This window comes from Hermetia illucens, chromosome 4 (genome assembly GCF_905115235.1).
Source record: "Hermetia illucens chromosome 4, iHerIll2.2.curated.20191125, whole genome shotgun sequence".
Taxonomy (NCBI): Eukaryota; Metazoa; Arthropoda; class Insecta; order Diptera; family Stratiomyidae; genus Hermetia; species Hermetia illucens.
Window position 1 is genome coordinate 120,480,369 of NC_051852.1, and position 6,311 is coordinate 120,486,679.

Sequence of the window (6,311 nt, forward strand, 5' to 3'; positions counted from 1 at the left end):
TGGGATAATTGAGTATAAATAGTCGTTCGTTCGATCAAGGAGTCATTTCAGTTTCAATCGTCATTGAAGTTCCAAGTAAAACTCAAAGAAAAAAGCATGGAAGGGAGTCAAAAACGTCTACTTTTTCTATATGAATTTAAACTTGGTCACAACGCAGCGGAGGCAACCAGAAACATTTGCAGAGCATTTGGAGCTGACGCAGCAAACGAACGAACGACACAGCGGTGGTTCGAAAAATTCCGATCAGGCGACATGACCCTCCAAAGTGAACCTCGTGGACACCCAGGACCATCGATCGACAACGACGAGTTGCGTTTGATAGTGGAATCTGATCCCCGATCATCGATTCGTGACATTGCAGAGAAAATAGGCGTACACTATTCGACAGTATCTCGGCACTTACAACAGCTTGGAAAGGTGAAGAAGCTTGATAAGTGGGTTCCGCATGAACTCAACGAGCAAAACATGGCGCTGCGAATGGAAATATCCAGTTCTCTACTCAACCGCAACAGGAACAATCCCTTTTTGCGCAGAATAGTGACATGCGATGAAAAGTGGATATTGTACGACAACCGTCGCAGATCAGCGCAATGGCTAGATGCCGATCAGCCTCCACAACACATGCCAAAACCGAGCCTTCACCCGAAGAAGGTAATGGTAACTGTTTGGTGGTCTGCATCTGGAATTATTCATTATTCGTTTTTGGAGCGTGGTGAAACAATTAATGCAGAGAAATATTGTGCCCAACTTGATGAAATGCACGAGAAATTACGTGTTCAGCGGCCTAGATTGGTCAACAGAGATGGAGTGATACTGCTCCATGATAACACCCGACCTCATGTTTCCAGAATGACGGTCCAAAAATTAAATGAATTACGATATGAGACTCTTCCTCATCCACCATATTCACCCGACCTCTCGCCAACCGACTACCACTTTTTTAAGCATTTGGATCACTTTTTGGCGGGGAAACAATTCAGCAATGAAGTAGCTGTCAAAAGTGCCTTTGAAGAATTTCTTAGCTCTAGAAACCCAGACTTTTACGAAACTGGAATAAATGCCCTTGTATCTCGTTGGGAGAAGTGCATTGAAGCTGCTGGTTCTTATTTTGACTAATAAAATTAATTTTCATAAAAGTTATAGTTTTTTGAAATTTTACTCAAATATCCGACATTTCATTTGCAACAACCTAATATTTGGTGACCATTGGTCAGGCGTTTCAACTCATACATATACCTGTTTGTCTAATCTCATTTTCAGCCTGCAAGTTGTCCACTTTTGAACCGATCAATGGCATCCTGAACAGATCAAACTGACCGGTTTCCACCGCTGGTTAACTGAGGACTGTTCAAACGTAACTGACAGGCCAACCTGATCGTGTATGGCAGGCATAATACTATCAGACGCGGAACGATCCCTGCAGAAAACTCGACTCTATTTTTCGGTACAAGTTTGCGCCTTGTGACATATCTGGCCACATCTGCATCATGCTTGTTACACTTGGTAGGGGCTATTCGCATTCGTATACTACATACTACCCAACCAATTCTGATTTTACCGCTGTTAAGGAATTTCCTCACGTATTGCTCGGTAACTTTTAGCACAACGAGTTTTTGCCCTTGTGAATTCGCATAGGGGCATTGGTTACCTCTATAGACATTCACGATTGATGGTCTCCTCCAGTTCGACCTTTTCTGTGAGACAGGCTAGGTACTAAGAGAGCACACAGGCCCTAGACTATTTAGAAACCGGAGCCAATTGACCACCACGCAGAACGTACCCTTGTTAGTTTTCTTCAGATCTAATACAAAGAGGACTCTGCCAAACTTCTACTGACTATCCGAAGGGGTTGGCTCCTAATACACGCCACAAGTCGACATCGGTGTCAGCAACGGGCTGTCGACGGCTCCGAGTTTGTCCGGAGTGTACCAGTCACTCGCGGTTCGCTCTTCACCAATTATGTATCATTGTGTGACCATATGGTATATTTGTATGAATTACAGAATTAAATAATTTACTATCGTTGGATATTATGTGTTAATTGACGGCGATTATTTGCGTTATTTGACTACGCAAGAAACCAATGATACTGCCATTGCCTGATTCAAAATCGGAAAATATTATATTATGGGATTGAAAAGTAGCCGGTGTCTCAGGGGTTTACAGATTCGGCATTGCAATGCAAGGGAAGAAAAGAGATTGAAGGCTCTATTGACTGTTATGAGTAATGGTGGGCAGGACATGCTTGAACTTCGATAACGTGGAAGATGTCGGGAAGTTCAACATAGTATGCGTCGTGACAAAAGGAGATTTGTTATTGCGCTGGTCAGAGAAGCGGAAGTTGCCTTAGAACGCAATGATTTCAGGATGTATACTGCACCACGACAGAACTTGCACATGGTCGCAAATCTTTCGAGGGTTCTTTGAAGGACGTTAATGGTCGAATCCTCATACACAATGACGAGTAACTGAAGAGGTGAAAAAAACAGTTCACCACAGTTCTCAACCGTATCACATCCAGTAAAGTTCCCTTTCTTGTGGTTCAAATCTGCTAATTCCCCTCCTACGAAAATCGGAGACCTTTCCCAGAGAGTGGAAGAAGGAGATGATTGTTAAGATACCAAAGAAAGGCAGCCGTTTTGAGTGTGATAATTGAAGGAGTATCTAAGTGCTTCCGGCTGTTGCAAAGATAATAGTTAAAAACATCCTCGAACACATCAAAGAAGGCTTAGTCGACACAGAGCACGATGGTTTTCGTTCAGGCTCCTCCTGCATTGACCACATCAATATATGGATCATTTTGGAACAATGTGTGTTTAAATTTAGCGCGTTTTCGCCCAGACCCAAGTCGCCTTGTGTACCTCAGTCTGCTGATGTTGGGCAACTTCATTTGGATTTTTACTAGATTCAATAAGTGCAAGAATTTGAGCAGCTCGACGACGTTTTGGAGTCGACATACTAATGTATAGGCTAAGTAATATGCAAATGATAACCTTATATGTGTGTACCTGAAAAATACTCTTTTATACCAAAGTAAGACCCACAATGCCTGCTATCTTAATTGGGCGATTAAGGAACGTAGCCTTTGTTTGATTTTATTGAATGGGTTTTTGAAACTCAAATGTTTATAAACCTTATTGAAAGCCTACCTGTACACTTTCAAAATGTATGTGGTGTATTTTCAAAATAGATCCAATAAAACAAATATTAACATCTGAAGTTAAAACAAAGTTACTGTGCGTTTTTTTGCTTTCAAGTGTACGAAGACGCAAAATGTGATCGAGAAATTTGAGCTCTAAAGCGAAAGTCTGTCAGGGTTGCATCTTATCACCGACATTACCTCTTTTCTTTTTCGGTGACGTTCTTCATACCGCGTTGTCCGAAGGACGTGGAGGAGTTCAATGGACGGTGACATCTTTCCTTATGCACCTCGACTACGCAGATGACATCTGTTTGCTCTTCCCAAATGACTGGATTTGGTAAGAGGGAGAAATAGAGTTGGACTGAAGATAAACGCCAACGTGGTTTCTACCGACGGTGGTACCAAACTGAATGTTACCTGTTGCATTAACAGCACTAGATCCACTTTCGCCGCCTTGTCTAAAATCTGTAAATACACTAATCTCAACACAAAGAACAAGTTAAAACTGTTCTGTACTAGTATTCTTTCTCTGTTGCTATTTGGAAGTGGCACATGGAAAGTGAACCCCACTATTACTCGGAAACGTCAAACCTTCGTGAACACCTGTGTGTATCGTATCATCGGAGCACACTGGATTGATATTATATCAAACGAGGAACTTGCTCAGCGACAGGCCTCTCACTCTTACGCGATGCGAGGAAAGTGGTAATGAATAGGTCATACATTACGGAGGGGCGGCAATTGCATTGCTGGCTACACCATGCAATTGAATTTCTATCCCAAGATGGCCGACGATTCAATCGCCCCAAAAGCACTTGGCGCAGAACAGTAGTGGAATATGGGCATCTGAGCAGTCCTCCTCCTACAGTACACTGTATGTGGTTAGCATTGCGCTCGCCCGAAATTATTACTCTAATTTGACTCAGGTAACTCATTCACAGCTGAGTCGACCGATATACTGGTATAGTCACGATAACAAATCCTTCTGCAACCAGTAAAATTTGAACCGCGGCCCTCCCCTATATGTGCAGAAAACATCTTTGCGCCTTTTTGGCTTTTTTTAATGAACATTTTTCAAGCAAAATATAGTAGCATGTTCTATAAGCACATTGCCAAATAGTTCTACGTACATGTTGGCGTCCATATTGCATGATATAGAGCACAGCGGTGATCGTCCATTATATCTAAATACAACCCAAACCATCACAATCCCCCACCAGAATTGCGTCGATGCCGGGTCTCTCTGAGGCGCGGTAAATCACACCAATACTTTTGGTTGCCGCTGCGGCCATCCTAATTAATTTTTTTTCATCATTAAATACAACTTATTATTATTTTATGTACAACGGGGATCACTTCCACGTTCAGCATCACGGTCTTTTCTGAGACAGCAAAGCTCCCTGTCTCGACACTTGAATAAGGCACCTCCTTGTTAAGAGCATCAACCCATACTTCTGCGCCATATACCAGAACGGACTGCGTTGCTCCCATAAAAAGACGTATCCTAGTAGATATATGGTCCCCCAACATTCGTCATTAGCCGACTCAAGACTGAGGCTCCAGCCCTGTCCACTGCCGCTTTAATTTGCTCGAAGAAGCTCATTTTCGAGTCGAGTAATAACCAAGGTATTTAACAACTGGTTTTGACTTTATACTCAACTCGCCGATGGACATGTGAAGCAAAATTGGGATTCTCTTTCTGGTCAAGATGACTACTTCGGTATTTTCCAGGGCAAGGTTGAAACCATGAGCAATCATCTATCCGCTTACCCGTCGCATCAATATGCTAAGTCTGTTTTGCGCCTGTTCAACTGTGCGTCCAGATACAAGTGGCGAAATGTCGTCTGTATAACCGACCGGTCACGACTCTTAGCAGATTATCGTAGGAAGCATTGCAGAGATTGGCCCCTAGGATGGATCCCTGTGCTACTCCCGATGTGATCTCCATCCTCCTCTTGGTTTTTAGTGTCTCATAGGGCAGGGAGCGGTCTTTCAGATAATCCCTGAATGTCCCCAAGAGATAGTTTGGTACGTGGAATGAGTTTTCTAATTGCCTAGCATAGCCGTCCATCTTACGGAATGAGACGTTCGGCAGCTGCGTGCCTTATGACTCGATGAACCCCATCCACGACCTCCATAACAGTATCGACTGTGGATCTCCCTGCTCTGAACCCGAACTGTCTTGGGGATAAGTCCCCGGCAGCGCGGATCGCTTCAGCGAGTCTAATTCTGATGACCTTCTCAAACACTTTCTCGGTCGTGTCAAACATACACAGCGGTCGGTATGCAGACGGCAGCTCCGGGTCTCCTTTTCCCTTGCTGATCAACGCAAGTCTCGCTACTTTTCAGCGCCAAGTCAAGCGTTGAACGCCCTGAGCACCAGGTCCGGCCGTTGGCGGAATATCAGTTTATAAATTTTCGCTGGGATATCATCAGGACCTGGCGCCTTCTTGATTTTCATAGTGAGAACCGCTTCTTCGAGCGCTCTTTTTGTGTAAAGAGGGCAATCCTCGACGCTTTCCACGCTATTGACATCAACCGGTACGGGATGTTTGGGGAGAGGCCGAATTTTCCGCGTGACAAGTATATAGCTAAGTCCTCACGTTGACCAGGTTCTGCCAGCCGCGAGCTTTGCTTTTATTTATCGCACTGAGGAGTCCCATTTTTGCTTCGTGGACGTTGTGCCAAACGGCTGAGCTTATGACACTCTCCGTACGTCAGTTTACTGCAGTGTCAGCTGCAACACTACCAGCCCCCGAAGTGCCCCAAATCCTATTCTCACCCTCACCCCTCGGTAGAGAATATCAGCGGACGAGAGAAGGCGACGGGCGAGTTCTCTGCGCCGTAAAACAGAGACGGGTCGATGGTCCTCCACTTTGGGGGCTGTGTAACAGACTGACCAGCTATACTCGTACTGTTGTCTTGGAAGCTGAAAATAAACCTCGATAACCTACATAACGACGAAATCTATGAGCGATACCATGACCGTCCGGTTGTGGATAAAATCCGGCTCAATAGGTTACGGTGGGCGCGTCACTTAATCTGTATGGATGAGGATGATCCAGCCCGGAAAGTCTATATGGGCAATATCTATGGTAGAAAAAGAAGACGAGGCAGACTCTGGCTAAGATGGCGCGATGGCGTAGGTCAGGATGCCAAACAGCTTTTA